We start from the raw sequence: 17,618 nt of genomic DNA, 5'->3' as shown, positions 1-17,618 counted from the left end.
CGTTTCCAACGAACTTTATGTCCACGAAAATCTGATGAGAAGCTCTACGCTTCTAACGACTCACCATTACCTTAAAACTTCCCGCACAAGAGCCCAAATTCCATAAAGGCCCGAACTAGAAAATTATGATTATACCCTTGGGCTCCGAAATGCCATCGAACACTCGGATCACTTAAACTGTAGTACCCACATCCAAAAAGGGTCAAATCCTTTCTTCCCCAAGTCCCTAAGCCTCATGATAACTGACGATTAAGCCACAACCCTGAATAATGAAAGAATTTTGAAACCGAGTGTTACAACTCTCCCCCACGTAAATTAGATTTTGTCCTCGAAATCGCTCCTTACTAACACTCAGATCATACCAAACAACCCAGGGAACACAACCGAAAATTTTGAGCCTAAAATGACCTTCCCAAGACAACTGAACCCAGACAGAAACTTCCAACCCAAAGGAGAACAAATCCTTAGCCCCTGTAGAAACCACTTTTACCTTTCTGAAACCTAAAAATTACATTGGTATGACTCCCTAATAGATCGCCCATGCTTAATCATGCCCATTTCCTTATCGAATAACAGACTAAAATGAGACATGCAATTGGTTATCTTGATGCTACCAATGGAAACTAATTCACTGACCATAAACAACTGTAGAACACTTATACTTTATAGAATGCTCAGATAATCCTTCGAGTAGAAGATCCATCCCTGTAATGGTTAGACTGAAACGAGAGCTGCGCAGCAGGGTCAAATCAATTGTTCTGAGATTATTTAATCCAAACTGCAAGTGACCTAGCATTTCCTGAACAACAAGCTACTTCACACACACGAATCCCAAATCACTAATATTGCCTGAAACATCACGCTGCCTCCTAGCTTCTTTCCGAAAGCAACCAAGACCTCTTTGGTCCTAACTTGCCTACCAACTATCTGAAATACCGGATTCCTTACCGGTTGATGAGCCAAAAGACACCCATAAAGTCGGATAATGCGACTTTCGAAAGAAAGCCTCAACTGGCAATAATTACCCGAGCCATCTCGTCACCAAACTCAATGTTAAACTAAACGCTACAAGACCTATTGTAGTCTTACATCATATTCGGTCTCCTACGACCTACCATTTTATGATTCCAAGCATGTTGTGACCCTCCCACAGCCTTTCGAACTGACCCACCCTGGTCTAAATCATCTGAAGAAATCCGTGACCAAATCATAGATTTGTCACACTTTCACCGCTGCATCGGGACCGGTGAATGCTACGAGTCACCCTGCATTCTTACATTACTCCCACACTAATGGATAACTAGTGAATGCTACGAGCCACCCAGGAGTCTTAAAACACTCCCACTTTGCCATAACCACCGCTCATGGTCTTACCGTTCATTTATCTATTCGAACACACCCAGAGTCAAACATGCATTTGACCAAGCACCCAAACTGAACTCGAGACATGATCGGAATCCCCAACCCGGGTCCATCAAAAGCCTGCTAACCATCACCAAGAAGGCTCTAACCTACCGTTAGGAAGTTTCCCGAACTTGCAACTCGCACAATCCTCAATCTAGACGGCCACTTGGGCCACCTTCCTCCTCGATGGGGATGTGAAACTTATCCTAACTTCAGGCCTGATTCTGCTCCTGAATACATGAACGGTCCTCCCCCACTTTGATTCAGCTAAGCTCTCACAACACACAAGATTTGAAGGGTTCCCAATCCATCTTACCCTCCAATGATCGAACTGCTGACAACCCGCACTTACCAATGTTAGTTATCCATTACTAGCCAAAACCCAAGAGACCGCACAACCCCAGAAGACCATGATGAACACTCCCTGAAATCCTAGCAAAACTGATAACCCCAGAAGCTTTAAATGATAAAAAGCTCAAATCTTAAAGCCCTCTGAATAGATGCTCATACCAAAACCTCAGAAATAGACCACTTCCCTTGACACCCCCAAGAGCCAACCAAGCACTATTGCTAAATCCACTAAATCCTGACCATAGACCTTCCACACAATACCCCTGAACCGATCCCGACTAAGAAGCAAAATAACAATTGGACATACTAAACCTACTCAACAAGATGCAACCCCTTCTGACCCATTAATGATTCACGAAATGTGAATGGTATATAGCAATTCTTGAAGATATAAGCCAAACATAAACAGATAAATAAAAGAAGGATAACGCCTACCCAAACCGATGCAAGATTCCAAACAACATAAATATTGATAAAACCGAGGAGAAAGAAAAAGATAACATTCTCGCAATATCTCCTGCTAGAGTCCTGACCTCCCCTATCTGAAACTGCAATGCCCGACTCCTCTCTGTTAGGCTCCATTTCTACCCTCACGACCATCAATGATCCTCAAAGTAGTCAGGACAGCTGCACTCACTGCTCCTCCCCTCAACATCGGACAATCGGCCTTATTGTGGCCCACCTAGTTGCATTGAAAACATAACGGGCTTGTCCCCTGATGGTAATCCCTGCTGACATGACCAACCCTGCCACACTTGTAGCAGTCCAAACCCCTGGAACGAAAAACCTCATCGTGCAGTTTCCCGCACGTGCTACACTGACTCCGGCTTGCTGGACCCTCAAATGTTAATCCGAAATCTTGGGTCTCTTCTCGGGGCCCTCCACTACCTGCACCTGATCTGGCCCCCTCTTCCCAAGGTGCTCCAAATCGATTTCCCGCTCTCGGGTTCTAGAAATCATATCATTTAGGGTCTTGCACCCTGAAATACTCACAAACTCCCTGATATCATCTCGCAACATATCATGATACCTCACCTTATTCATTTCCTCATATGGTGCATATTACAAAACCAATAAAGCCCTCTCCCAAAACTTGGCAGTGATTTATGCCACAGTCTCAGTAGTCTGGAGGAGATCCTGAAACTCTCACGACAATTGTTACACCTAGATCACCGGTGCAAACTCAACTCGGAACCTGGCCGGGAAATCCTTCCATGACATAGAATCAACAACATCATCACCCACCTGATGACCAACCTCTTCCCACTAATCCCATGCACTAACTTTCAAAAGGTAGGAAACATATCTGACCTCCGCCTCCTCGGGGAAGATTCTCATCCAGAACGCGTTAGCCATATCTGCTAACCACCTCCTACTGGAAATGGGGTTCCTCTCCCCATAGAACGTAGGAGCTCCACAAGCACGAAACTCATGGAAGAAAGAGTGTGAGCTCCAACGATAGCCATAACCTCAGCACAGAACGCTCCCAAGCGCTCATCCAAGATCTCCAAAATACCACAAGAACCCTCCGATGAGATGAACTCCCGCATCTGCTCGCTAATCGGCTCGTTACATGCACCTGAGCCGGAGCCAGAACCTGAACCTCCTCCCATAAGGTTCTTAGATTCTCCAAGACTTTCCCCGATCCGAGTATGGATCCTGTGCTTTCAGTAGTATGGGCCCAATACTGATGGGTTTTGAGCATATCTACATTCCTATGTGATCATGCAACCCTAATTGATTTGGATCTAAGTTTTTCTCTATTGAACATACAAATATAAACACCAATGCAATAACCCTATAGACTAGCATACAATTTGTAATTTCTATGTATAAACTAGGGTTAGATGATTACCTCACTTGTTATATTGTAATAACAAGAGAATCTTGGAAGTCTTTGACTCTTGAAAACCTAGTACCACAAGTGTTGCACCTCTAATGGAGTCACAAACACTTAATGCAAAGGATGAGTAGGAGAGATGAGGAAATCGACTAGGGTTCTCTTAGAATGCTTGCATAGGCCGAAAATCCCATAGTGGAGGGTTCCTTATATAGCTGTGGGCTGCTAGGGTTTGTAGAGGAAACCTTAATTCCTGCTTAAGGCCTAAGCAGCCCATGGACCTCCTCTTTATAGCCCTTAGACGAAATCTTATGGTCTTACCCGTAAATTTCGTCCACTCCACTCTATGGAGTCCATCAGCCCCGTTTTGCAACTATCAATGATTTGCAAAACAGTCCCTCCATTATTAATCAATTCCTTTAATACCAAAATTAATATCAAATTAATTTCTGATTAATTACTAATTAATAATATGATTTCCAAATAATATATTAATCTTATAATATATTAATAAAATCTTTCTAAGTACTAATTTATTATTCATATAATAAATCCTACTATCTCTCTCTCCACTAGTCAGCCTATCAAGTTGCATGAGTGAAGGCAACCCAAAAGGACCATGCTACAAATCAAATCAAGTACATACCAATTATAGTTATGGGCTTAGACACCTAATCCAATAGTCTCCCACTTGGATATGTCTAATAACTATTATTGCAAGTATGAATTCAAAATATGACTAGCAATAATAGCTGTCAAAAGCCGTTGTTGAACTCTGATCTTATCAGTAACACGTCATTTAGATAAGGGATCAAATATTCCTCCATTCTACAAGATATCGTATGGACATGAGACATGTATTATAATCATTCTCTCTGTCCAAGGTTTGTTTCCCGACTTCCGATTTATGACGCCTGACTAATTTGAATAAATCAAATCAGTCCAGGCTTGGCCAAGCGCTTAGGGTGTCATCACTAAATCATAAAGGGCCCCACAAATATCGCTTTTATCCCATATATGGTAAAAGGAATGGATAAACTTTGACTCATATGCTTGTACTATTTACTCATCAAATCACACACAACATTACGTTTTATAACATCAAGTTACGGATGCATTTACGTATTATCAATGTACAACTGAGTTGTAAACAACAACTATATGTCTTTGTTTCAAGAATATAAGATATTATCGTCTCACAATCACTCGTGATAAAATCCATGAAGTGATTCAAATGAGCGTGGGTTTAATTTAATACTCAAATTCTTATTTTAGGAGTACTCACAAACACTACAGCAGACATTTGCTATGTCTAAGTACTTAAACAATCTACAGTCGGATTCATAACAGTCTTACCTCATTACTTACTTCCAAAGTATGATCGACTGTGGATGTTTGAATAATCTTATTATTCGGGAAGTAAAACATGCGAAGTAAAACACAAGAATAACCTAATCCAATATGGTCTCAAAACTTTTGAATATAAATAAAACACTTATTATTGAATCACCATATTGATTAGCCCTATTTCATTTTATAATGTTTCGAACAATCAACTTATTACTCGAATTAAAACAATAGTCATCCCATGCTCCAAGCATGCACACTATGTTTATCTATGGTCCTTTCCTTGTGCAATAGATCAATCGAACACATTTCCAATGATGCTTATTTCACAATTCCAAATCCTTATCACAAGTGTAAGAATATCAAATTCTTGTCACTACTATAATCTGTTAGAGTCTAAGCTTGCATGCAATGATCCTTTTGTAATATCAAGGCACCGAAGTCACAGATACTTGGCCAATGATCTTACAAAACATTCCATTGGAGATTTGTTACCAAACAATTCCAAAAAAATGAAGTCTCACGTTCAAAGAGCATTCCTTGAACACCCTTCTTGCATTAAAGTTACTAACTCACACATAGATCTTAATATCGAACTCCCATTATAGAACATTTTGATAACTGTCATATGACAATACATTCTTAATAGAATCATATCTATTCAGAATTATATCAATATGGTCCATCGATTACTACACTTCCAAGTGTCCACAAGAAACCAATCTTCGGTAAACCTTAGATTGTCCTTGACAGTTGTTTAACAGCTTTAGTCATACCTGGTTCCAGTCCTTTTTCCCTCTTAATGTGCTAGGCATTTGGAAAAATCAGAACAAGCAAATATTATAGCATATGCAATCGATCCTATTCCCGAAGCATATGGGATTCGATACATAATGTCTTACATAAAGACATGATACTTAATCAGTCTCGTGCTATAATATTTTCATATATTGAATTTCTTATGTTGAATCATTTCAACATGACATTCATATACGTTCATGACAAAGTTCTATTTCAATCTAAATTTTTAGATTCGAAATGAAGTATAAATGCCCTCTCCCTTAAGCCTTACTATAGCAATAAGTCCCGAATGTTCAAACTAATTGCCATTTCTCATAATTCAAACTATGAAAAGGGATGTCGTAATCACACTCGAATTTGAGAACGCAATCACCACACCTGCTAACTTTAATCTTTAAAATCTACAAGTGAAATCGTTTCCTCACAAGTGAAGTTGTAACTTCAGATCTGGACTCCTCTAAGTCCCTATAGCCATAAAGTTATCAGATTTAGCAAGCTAAGGCTCTTCTTCTTGTTTTAAACCTTTCCATTGGCTTGGTTTTGGCATCTAGGACCATGCATGTATGTAAAGTTTGCAACTTTAAGTGGAAACCATGCCCTAGGAGGTTAGATCTGCAATATGGAGCATTAGGGTAGCTTAAAAACATCTGGATAAGAAATCGACTGAAGGGACTCGACGAATCGTATGGTCGACTCGACGAGTCGGTTGAAGATTGTATGTGTTGATTCTGAATGAACTCGGCGAGTCAGTAAGAAGACTCGACGAGTCAGTTAGGGTTTTCCTGACATTTGGACGCGCATGGACTCGACGAGTTGGTTGGAAGCTCGGCGATTCAATTAGCGTTTTATGATTTCTTGAGTTCTTACGGAACTCGACGAGTTGGGTCAACATGGACTGTTGACTTTGACTTCGACCAAGGGTTGACCAGTTGGACTTTGAGGGTATTTTGGTAATTTGGGATTCTGATGGACTTGGTCCTATGGTGGTTATAGGTGGTTGAGTTCGTGTCTGTGATTCAGAAGTTTGATCTTATCACTACAGTTCGACATCGTGAGGTGAGTTCTTCTAACTATATCAACAGGGTCTAAGGCACCAAGTCCGACCCTTATGATTTATATCCTGGGTATAGGATGGTTGCTATGTTAGTGATCTGTTAGATCGGTATCTTGGTTATAAGATGGTTACTATGTTAGTGATCTGTTAGATCGGTATCCTGGTCATAGGATGGTTGCTATGTTAGTGATTTGTAGATCTGTATGCTTATCTGTATATGCTAGCTAGCATATGATATTTATGTCCACATGTTTTTTTGGTTTGGGGGATTGGGTTGAGGAAGGTACTGCTTTGTGCTATAGTTCAAGATACCCAGGGCGGACCAGATAGACTGCAGACCTGGTTAGGGCATACTAGTCAGACCGAAGGCCCGACGAGCGGTCTGAATGGGCTGAAGGCCCTACGAGGCGGTCCTGACGTGCCGAAGGCCCGGAGAGTGGTCCAGATAGACTGATGGTATGTGAGGCGGTCCAATTATATTGATGGCTCATTATGCATGTTATGTTTGTTTATATGATATGGTTATATCAATATGACGTTGGTATTTTGGGAGAACTCACTAAGCTTCGAGCTTATAGTTGTTGATTATGTTTCAGGTACTTCTGATGATCACGGGAAGGCGAAGGCGTGATCGTGCATCTCCTTATATTTTCATAATTTGATTATGGGGATACTCTGATGATTAAACTATTTTGAAAACAAATTGTAATAACTTAATGGATTTGAAATGTTTTAAAAAGTTTAAATTTGGCATGATTTTTATGGATGTTACATATAAACCTACTTAGAACATGTCACTCAAGGTAAAACTTGGAGTAACTAGAGTATGACTCTAAGACTCGATTTTGGAACGAAGTATGACTCATTTTCTTGATTTAACCATTTCAACAATTCCTTATTTCTCTTCTTTTTCATGTAAATGTACTAAGGTGTACTTCGAGTATCAATTGTGACATGGTTCCATAATCCTTAGGATGATCATAAAACACGATACTAAAGTACTCTCCTTTCCTTTCAGATTGGAGAAACTTTTATCTTTCTGTTCAATTTGATTTTTCTTATTCGTTCTGCTATATACTGAAACTTTTTCATTGTATCAGAATTACACTTAAACTTGTAAGCATAACCATATTTACTGAACCATTAATAAATTATGACGCATAGATTTATCATCCTTTGTGGTGGATATGACAAGTGCACATCAATGTGTACTAGATCCTATAGTCTTTCACTTAACTCACATACATATGTGAATAAGGAATCGGTCCCAATTTTCCAAGGATCAAGATTCCCATACATCACACAATTCAAATTATATGATTCCAAGTTTCTGTCCAATTGAAACTTGGGTGATGAGAATTCTTCCTCACTTGGTAAATTATGACACTACCACAAGCGATATAACTAAGAATAAAATCCTTTTTCAACATTGCTATCAATAGAAATATAAACACTAATTTTCACAAATGCCATTGCAAGGGTACGTAAAATAAGATAAAATCAAAATTTAATTTATTTATAAAATACGGAAAAACTTGTCTTTACAACGCAAATACATATGAAAACTATGTTACTAAATATTCCTAAGCAATCTATCATAACTCCTAAGTAGCAGCTCAAAAATATGATCATCGAACGATGCGACCGAAATCCACTTCTTCATGATTAGACTCAGCTTACTTTTCCTTTAAGCTTCCTTCTTTCTCCTAGATTCTGCAAAACATCAAAATTTAACTTTACATCATGTAATAAGAATCTATAAATAGGAACTTAATAAAGTTAGATGGTGAATGTACCTAAAGTAGAGCCATACAATTTGACTTTACCATCTCTTAGTATTCTCAGGTAGTCAGGGCAGCTTCGCTTCTAATTCCCCTTCAATTAGCCGTAGAAACAAATGGACTCACTAAATAGCGCCACTAAACCCAATAAAACATATCCTAGGCTCTCTTAGGTTCCCGACCTCACCCTGCCCTCAGCTGTTGAAAAGCTCCCACTAGTGTTAACTAACTACCTCATAAACACAGTTACATGCAACAGAGATCAGATAATCCTTCGAGTAGAAAACTCAACCCTAGAACGGTTGAACTCAAACAAAAGTTGTGCAATAGGGTCAGATCAACCACTCTGAGAGTATTTAACCCGTGCCACATGCGACTTAGCATATTCACTTAGTGGTTGATCCACACTGCTAAGAGCCCCACAAAGCACAAAGCAAGCAACATTCATGCAATGGAAAATCTAACAGCATACACTAAACAATCCATTATATCCACTTATTTGGAATCCTTACCAACATGAAATTCTAAAGCTCATATAATCAGGCATATAAAGGCATATCTCCTATCATATAATATTGAGCAGACCCTTAGCCCTAATCTAGCATACAATTCTCACAATCATATCATATATCATAATAAACATGTATTAGTATTCTGGGAACCACTTACTTGGGCTCGACCGACTGGACGCATCACACCCCTTTCTTTGATTAGAAATCCTTTTTGATAAGACTTTTATTTTATGAAAAATTTCACCAAACCCTCAGTTTGAGTCTAGGAATACTCAAGAGTATGTCTGAATCCCTCAAACCAAGGCTCTGATACCAATTTGTAACATCCCGAAAATCATAGGGTAACAATTTCATTTTTAATATATACTCAAACATTCATTTATCTTTGTTCAAACATTTAAAGGTATTCCAGAGTAAACAATTATCATAGTAAAATACCAAAAACACATCTTGCGGAAAAAAACAAGTGTATGTGTTGCGATCAAGCCAGACCCTTCCCTTCCGAACCGGAAGTACCTGAAACCATAATAACAAATTGTAAGCACAAAGCTTAGCGAGTTCCCCAAATACCACATACAACACCAACATACTGTCAGACATATCTAAGTGCCCGACCTACTCTGCCGAGCATATCTGGGTGCTCGACCTACCCTGCCAGACATATTTGGGTGCTCGACCTACCTTCCGGTCCATTTCAACCGGTTACGGGGTCTATTTTATCCCTACCCTTACCACATAATAGCATACATAAATCACATGATCATCAAGCAATACGTGAACAATGATAATTATCACACAGACAACCATCATACTATGCAATAAATAAAGGGCTGGCCTTGGTGCCTTCGACCCATAACATTCACGAAGGGAGACTCACCTCAACAACTGAAACCACAAAAATATTTTTGCTTGAAGATCCACTAGAATCTTCGCGCGGTCAAACAAATAACACCCAATTAACAATTAGGTTCCAAACCCAATCCGATAATCTATACATGGGGTAAAAAGACCATTTTACCCTTCACCTAGTTTGGTCCAAAACTAAGGCCCAAACACCCATCATAAAGGCCCACAAACCAAAAGTCATCCAAAGTCCACTTATGGCCTAATTTTCGAAATTGGGTCCAACCCTTACATAGGCCTTAACCTGAAGCCTAAAACTTTTTCCTAATCCCAAAACACATAATCATAGCTGGACCAACAAAAACCCCAAACGATAGCCCAAACCCGAAATGACACCACAAGGCCCAATAAGGCCCAAATCCATCATGGACCTATCCTGGGAAGGCCCAATATCCAAAAAGGCCCAAATTAATGAATGGTCAACCCTAGTTAACTCCTTGTCAATGATCAAATGTCCAAAAGGTCAACAACTCTAGAAAACCCAACCTGATTGAGTACGCCCCGCGTAATCAGCTGGGATGCCCAACGTACACTCTTTGGGGCCAGTACGCGCAACATACCAGATAGGTACGCCCAACGTACTCCCCTGGACCCTAACCATTCTAAAAATCACTTAATCACTTAAGCCCTTGCTCCAAATTCTTAGATTTGATTCCTATAGATGACTTATCACGTAAAGTTGGCAACTTTACTTGCATACATGGATTAATGGGACTCTAGAGCTCAAAAGAGCTTAATGAAAGGTCTTAACACATGCATGAGTCCAAATAAACCATAAAGATCACATTTTTATGCCTTTGGGACACCTAAAACGTCCAGATCCACAAGATCAAACCTCTGGAACAACCATAGCTCACAAGAACCACCAAAAGAGGCTAAAAGGACTAAGAACAAACCCAAAAGAAGACATAACCAAAGAGTGAGCAAGATAGAGAACTTATACCTTCAATAGATTGCAAAAGATGGCAAACTTATGGATCTACAAGCTCTCTTCCAGGTGGTGATTCTTAAACAAGCTCCAAGCTCTTCCAAGAGCACAAAAATACTCCAAAATCCTTCACAATGGCTTAAAAGCTCCAAGATAAGGGTTAGGGGTTGACTTTTAGGGTTTAGGAGGCTTAGAGGTTGATAAAAGATGAGGCTTATGAAAGAAATGAGGTTTAAATAGGGTCAAGGGTCATAATTTAGGGTTTCATGGTTAAAGGGAGTACGCCCCGCGTACCCCTTAGTACGCTTGTCGTACTCGAAGACCACCCACGACCTCTCCACTTGGTACGCCTTGCGTACACATCTAGTACGCCCCGCGAACTAGATACCCCTCCAAAACACTCGAAATTCATTCGGCTATAACTCTTTCGTCCCAAGCCCATTTCCAATGAACTTTATATCCACGGAAAGGTGACGAGAAGCTCTACGCTTCTAACGACTCACCATTTCCTTAAAACTTCCCGAACAAGAACCCAAAATTCATAAAGGCCCGAACTAGCAAATTACGATTATACCCTTGGGCTCTGAAATGCCATCGAGCACTCTGATCACTTAAACTGTAATACCCACATCCAAAAAGGGCCAAATCCTTTCTTCCCCATGGCCCTAATGTTGGATTAGATGTCTAAGCCCATAACTATTATTGGAATGTATTCGACCCGAGAGTAGCATGGTCCATTTGGGTTGCATGGCATCGAAACAATTGGATAGACAAAATAAGAAAAAGGATACTTATAATTTATATTAATATATTATAAGTTCTAATATATTAATATGAAATCATATCATTTAATTAGTATTGATCAAGTATTAATTTAGAATTAATTTAGTGATCAAAATGAACTAATTAAATATGGACTCTTATATATATATATATATATATATATATATATATAGGATGGGCCAAGTTCATTTAGGTTGGGCTAAGCTTTCATGGATAGTCCATGGAGTTTTTAACCCATGGATCCTATGGAAATGAAAGGTCATGGGTATTAGGGTTTACATGAATGTTGATGGATTTTGAGCATTCTAACACCTCCTAAGTGTACATGCATCCTTAATAACCTTGGATCTATGTTTGTCTAATAATCATGCAAAGTTGTTTTCCAAGGTTATGAACCTATCTAGCATACATGGGGTACAATTTTCTTTGTATAAAAGATAGAACTACATACCTTGTTGTTGAAAGTGTTCCTTGAAACCTTTTGAGCCTAGCACCTCAAGTGTGATGCCTCAAATGCTTCACACAACACCAAATGCAAAGAATAAACTTGAGAGAATACTCTAACACATGCAAAAATCGGCCAAGCCCTCTTGTTTTCTTAGTGTAGCTGATTTTGGGGAGAGTTACATTGCTTATATAGTGTGTTGCATTAGGTAAACCCTAATGTTCCATGACTCTTCATTTCTTGATCCATGGGTTAACTCCATGGAGCATCCATGGAGCATCCTATGGGTGGAACCCAACTTGATAATCCATGGAGCCTCTTAGCCCACTATATAAGATATGGAAGATTTACATAATCTACCCATATCTTTAATTAGTTATCTTTTGATCACTTAATTAATTCTAAATTAATTCTTGATCAAAACTAATTAAACAATATTATTAATATATTAGAACTTATAATATATTAATAAACCATATGTGTTATTTCTCTCATTTAGTTTATCCAATTGCATGGTGCCATGCAACCCAAATAGACCATGCCGGGTCGGGTCAAGTACTTACCAGAAATAGTTATGGACTTAGACACCTTATCCAACAGTCTCCCACTTGGATAAGTCTAATAACTATAACTGCAATACTTCAAGAACCAATCGGCAATCAAAGCTATTTCAAGGTCTCTCGGATCTGAGAAGATGTTGATACGCCATTTAAGATAAGTGATCATATAATCCTCTGTTTTAGATATCAGCCGAACAATTACATGGAACAATGTCTTACTTATTGTCCAGCAGTTTGTTTCCCGATTCTCGATTTGTTTGACAAAGAACTTAATTGAACGCATCAACTTAGTTTTGACCGGGCCCGGTACATAGGTCAAAACAAAATCATCGAGGGGCCCAGATATCAGCTTCTAATCCAAGAAGGAACAGATAAACTTCGACTCATATGTTTGTTCTACTACTAGTTGAATTATACACAAAAGCACGTTTTATAACATTGAGTTACCAATGCGTTTTCATACAATCAATGCATAATCAATTCATAGGCAACAAATCATATCTCTAGGTTTGAAGACTTATATGATATTACCGTCTCACGATCACTCGAGATAAAATTCCATGACGTGATTCCAGTGAGCGTTGGTTGATTCCAATACTCAGAACTTATGAGTACTCATGAAGTGTTATCTTATATCCTGACACCTACAACCAACTTCATGACAATCTTACTTCATATCTACTTCCAACATATGACTGACTGTGGAAAGTTTGAATAATATGCGAAACCACACCATACTATTCTGGAAGCCAAAACATGCAAAAGAAATTATAGTAAACGATTGACAAAAGATAGTAACACTTTACTCATAAATAAACACAAATTTTTATTCATCATCAAATGTCAATTACACTTTACAAATTTTGTAATTTATCTAACTACTAAAACTTATACCATCCTTCAGCCCTATGCTCCAAGCATGCTGGAGATGTTTAACCCTACTCAGTCCCTTCGTAAGGGGATCTGCTGAGTTCTCATCCGATGATACCCTCTTTTCCACGAGGATTCCTTCTTCTATGCGATGTCTGATAAAATGATATTTTCTGTCGATGTGTCTGAATCTCCCGTGATCCCTTGGTTCTTTGGCTAAGGCAACAACACTTTCACTATCACAAAAAATTTCCATGGGCTCCTTTATAGTTGGTACTACTCCAAGGTCTCCTATGAAGTTCTTCACCCATATAGCCTCCTTTGCAGCCTTGCTTGCTGCTATATACTCTGATTCACAAGTGGAATCAACCACCTTCTCCTGCTTGGAACTCTTCCAAGTGATTGCTCCTCCGTTTAGGGTGAGACCCAACCCAACTGAGAGCGGAAATTATCCCTATCAGTCTGGAAACCAGCATCACAATACCCTATAACTCTCAAGTCATCACTCCCAGCGAGGGTAAGGACCCAGTCCTTAGTCCTCTGTAGGCAGTTGAGGATATTCTTTACCGCAGTCTAGTGAGCCTTGCCAGGTTTCCCCTGATACCTGCTAACCATGCTCAAGGCAAAGGCTACATCAGGTCGAGTACAAGTCATAACATACATGATCGAGCCTACTGCTGAAGCATAAGACACTCGACTCATTTCTGCTATCTCAGCCTCAGTACTAGTGCTTTGTGTCTTACTCAATCTGGCGTTACTCTGGATGGGTAACTCTCCTTTCTTGGAGTTCTGCATGCTGAATCTCTTCAACACCTTGTCCAAGTAGGTACTTTGACTAAGTCCAATTAGTCTTTTACTCTGGTCTCTCAAAATCCTTATCCCTAGAATATAGGCAACTTCTCCTAGGTCCTTCATAGAGAAACACTTCCCAAGTCAGGACTTAACTTCCTGCAGAGTTGGGATGTCATTTCCTATGAGTAGTATGTCATCCACATACAATACCAAAATGCTAACTATACTCCCACTAGCCTTGACATACACACAAGATTCATCTTCACTCCTACAAAAGCCAAATTCCTTGACTTTCTCATCAAAGCAAAGATTCCATCTGCGAGGTGCTTGCTTTAATCCATAAATGGATTTCTCAAGCTTACACACTCTATTAGGGTACTCGTTACTGACAAAACCTTTTGGCTGACTCATGTAAACATCTTCAGTCAACTTTCCATTAAGGAAAGCGGTTTTGACATCCATTTGCCGTATTTCATAGTCATGAAATGCAGCTATGGCTAACATAACCCTAATAGACTTAATCTTGGCTATTGGAGAAAAAGTCTCATCATAATCCACTCCAGGAGTTTGAGAGAAGCCCTTTGCAACCAGTCGAGCCTTATAAGTGTGTACATTACCATCCATGTCGGTCTTCTTCTTGAAGATCCATTTGCACCCTACAGTCTTACGACCTGGTACATTCTCAACCAAGTTCCAAACTTGATTGCCATACATGGATTGTATCTCGCTATCCATATCCTCTTTCCATTTAGCAGAATCAGAGCCTGCCATGGCTTCCGTGTAGCTGTTAGGTTCATCCAGACTTACTAGTGTCTCATCACTAATAAGTGTCTCACTTTCCGCAATAATATGGAAACCATAGTAATGCTCAGGTGCATTCCTAACTCTCGTGGAACACCTCAGAGGTACAGACTCGTCAATTGAGTCAACAGGAGTTTCCTCCTCAAGTTGAGGGCTAGGGTTTGAAGTTCCTTCACCACTTGACTCTTGAAGTTCTTCAAGGTCAATTTGCCTCCCACTGTCTCCTTGGCTTATAAACTCTCTCTCTCGAAAGACTCCTCTTCTTGCTACAAAGACCACATTATCACTAGGTCTGTAGAAGAGGTAACCAAAGGATCTTTGTGGGTAGCCGATGAAAATACACCTCTCGCTTTGGGGTTCTAGCTTATCATGAGACTCGCGCCTCACAACCCCAAATCTTGATGTGGTCTAGTTTGGGTACTTTACCAGTCCACATCTCGTGAGGAGTTTTGGCAACTTTCTTTGTAGGGACTAGATTAAGAATATGGGCGGTAGTCTCTAAGGCATACCCCCAGAATGAGATTGGTAGCGAAGCTCAACTCATCATGGAACGAACCATATCCAACAAGGTTCGATTACGCTTCTCAGCCACACCATTCAACTACGGTGTCCTGGGAGGTGTCAATTGTGAGACAATCCCACATTCCCTAAGATAGTCAAGGAACTCTGAACTAAGATACTCACCACCTCGATTGGATTGAAGCATCTTAATGTTCCTGCCCAACTGATTCTCGACTTCCTTTTTAAATTCCTTAAACCTTTCGAAAGTCTCTGACTTAGGCTTGATTAAGTAGACATATCCATATCTACTGTAATCATCAGTAAAAGTCAAATAATAATGATTAGCATCCCTTATGGCATGTTTGAATGGTCCACACACGTCCGTGTGTACAAGGTCCAACAAACCTTCACCCCTCTCACAAGAACCTATGAAGGGAGACTTTGTCATTTTTCCAAGTAAGCATGATTCACAACTATCATCTGACTTTAGGTCAAATGACTCCAAGACTCCATCCTTTTGGAGTTGGTCTATGCGTTTCTTGCTTATATGGCCAAGACGACAATGCCATAATGATGCTTTATCCAAGTTATTATTATTAGGAGAATCAATACACAAAACATTATTTCATAAGTTATCAACCACATATACAGTTTCATACACACCATCACAAGGTAATGCTTTAAAATAAAGAATATTATTAAAGAAAGCATTAATCGAACCAACTTCGTTATCAAATGAAAAGGTAAAACCTTGTTTATACAATGCATGAAAGGAAATAATATTTCTTTCCATTTCTGGCGAATAACAACATTTATTCAAATCTAAACTAAACCCACTACATAGTGATAAAGTATAAACTCCAATCTTGGTGACAGGTGAAGCTTTCCTGTTTCCCATGATCAAGTTTATTCTTCCTTGATCCACATTCTCACTTCTTCTTGGTCCTTGTAAATCAGAATAGATATGAATACCACAACCGGTATCAAGGACCCATGAGTTAGAATTGGGTGAGTTATCAGATAAAATAGTGTAAATACTTGCATGGTTGGGTTTGACTTTCCCATCCTTCACATCTTGCTGGTACTTTGGGCAGCTCCGCTTCCAATGTGCCTTTTCATGGCAATAGAAGCATTCAGCCTCTTTTGGGTCAGAAGAAGGAGTGATGAAACCTTTCTTGGTTCCACTTGAAGAAGAGCCATCAAGGGTCCTAGCCTTGGTACCCTTCGAAGAACTCTTTCTCTTTTTCCCTCGTCCTTTCCTGATTGCCAAGACAGGGGCGGAGTTGGTAGGAGTAGGAGTAATAACAACCGCCTTACCCTTAAGACCACTTTCCGCGGTCTTTAAGAGTCCTTGAAGTTTGCTGAGAGTGACCTCTTCCTTGTTCATGTGGTATGTCAAGCGGAATTTATCATAACATGAAGGTAAGGAGTGCAAAATGATATCTATTGCTAGCTCCTCGGGGAAGTTCACATTAAGCTTCAGCAAACGGTCCACAAATCTTTGCATTTTCTGCATGTGGCCTGTGATGGGTTCACCATCCTTCATTCGGGTTGTTATCATGGAGGAGATGATTTCGTACCTCTCTTGTCTTGCACTTTGATGGTATATTTCCATCAAATCTTGGTGCATTTCAAAAGGGTAGAGGTCCTCGTAGGACTTTTGGAGGTCGGCTGTCATAGTGGCCATCATGATGCATGCCACCTTGGTGGCATCCCTTTCATGTGCCCTAAAGTCAGCAATCTCTTGAGGAGTAGCAACTGTCTCATCAATCTCCTTAAGCTCCATATCGAGGACATATTCCTTGTCCTCGTAGCGGGTAATCATTCAGATGTTTCTGATCCATTCATCAAAGTTGGATCCGTCAAAAGTGACTTTCCCACACAAGTTCATAAGGGTAAGGAGCCATTAGGATTAGAGCCAGAAGCAGAAGTGTTTGCAAACATC

This window comes from Lactuca sativa, chromosome 7 (genome assembly GCF_002870075.4).
Source record: "Lactuca sativa cultivar Salinas chromosome 7, Lsat_Salinas_v11, whole genome shotgun sequence".
NCBI lineage: Eukaryota > Viridiplantae > Streptophyta > Magnoliopsida > Asterales > Asteraceae > Lactuca > Lactuca sativa.
Note: the sequence above shows the minus strand (reverse complement) of the source record.